Consider the following 1,133-nt stretch of genomic DNA (forward strand, 5'->3'; position numbering starts at 1 on the left):
CCACCCCCGAGACCCAACATCCATTCATAAAAGAGCCGAACCGGATCAGAACCGGACCGTCCTGGATCCAAACTGGACTTTTAATGTTGATTTTTTTTACATTTAGATCCCTGACAGAACCTTCAGGGAAAAGTTCTGCTTGTTCAGCTAACCGTTTTTATTTTTATTAAAAGAAAAGAAAGTTTGTTTGTAAATTTAACAAAATAAAAGTTAATCTCCTATTAAAGTTCTGAAAATAATCTGAAGTTTTTAAACTAAAATAATCAGATAAGTTTAAAGCTCAAATAAAGACATTAAAGTCTTTCTGAGGCTCGTTTTTATTCTTCCTTCTGTTTCAGAAACATTTGAATAAATTATCCTCAGGAGGTGATTTTCTGCTGGATATTAGAAATATTTCAGCTCAACTAAAAACAGAAATAAGTCAAATATTAAAAACTGAATCTCAGCTGTTCTGGTTCTGGTTCTTCAGATCTTCAGGTTCTGTTGTTCAGTTTTCTGTAACCCGACTTGATGTGGAGCTCAGTAAATATCAGGTTTTATTTTAGCTTCAAGAACCTGAAGAACCTGAAGTTTATCAGATCAAAATGAACTTCTGTGATGAGAGGAGAACCTAAAGTTGTTCTGACATCAGAACCGAGTTCTTCACTGTTTTTAATGCTGAGAGCCTTTGGGTCAAACAGAACCATGAGGAGGTCCAGTTCACTGCAGGTCTGAAGAGGACCACCTGAGTGCGGATCAGGAACCAAGGTGTTCTGAAGACAAACAGACGTTCTAACAGGAACACGCTGCTGCAGAACCGAGGAGACAGAACCTGGACCTGAAGAGATCAGGCCGTCCGAGATGAAGGACGGAACGCCAGGATGATGTCCTTCAGTCCTGGGGGCGGAGACACACAGGTGAGCAAAGGGGAACACACAGGTGAACACACGTAAACACACAGGTGAACACACAGGTGAACACACAGGTGAACACACGTGAACACACAGGTGAACACACAGGTGAACACACGTGAACACACAGGTGAACACACAGGTGAACACACAGGTGAACACACGTAAACACACAGGTGAACACACAGGTGAACACACAGGTGAACACACGTGAACACACAGGTGAACACACAGGGGAACACA

This window comes from Kryptolebias marmoratus, linkage group LG16 (genome assembly GCF_001649575.2).
Source record: "Kryptolebias marmoratus isolate JLee-2015 linkage group LG16, ASM164957v2, whole genome shotgun sequence".
Taxonomy (NCBI): Eukaryota; Metazoa; Chordata; class Actinopteri; order Cyprinodontiformes; family Rivulidae; genus Kryptolebias; species Kryptolebias marmoratus.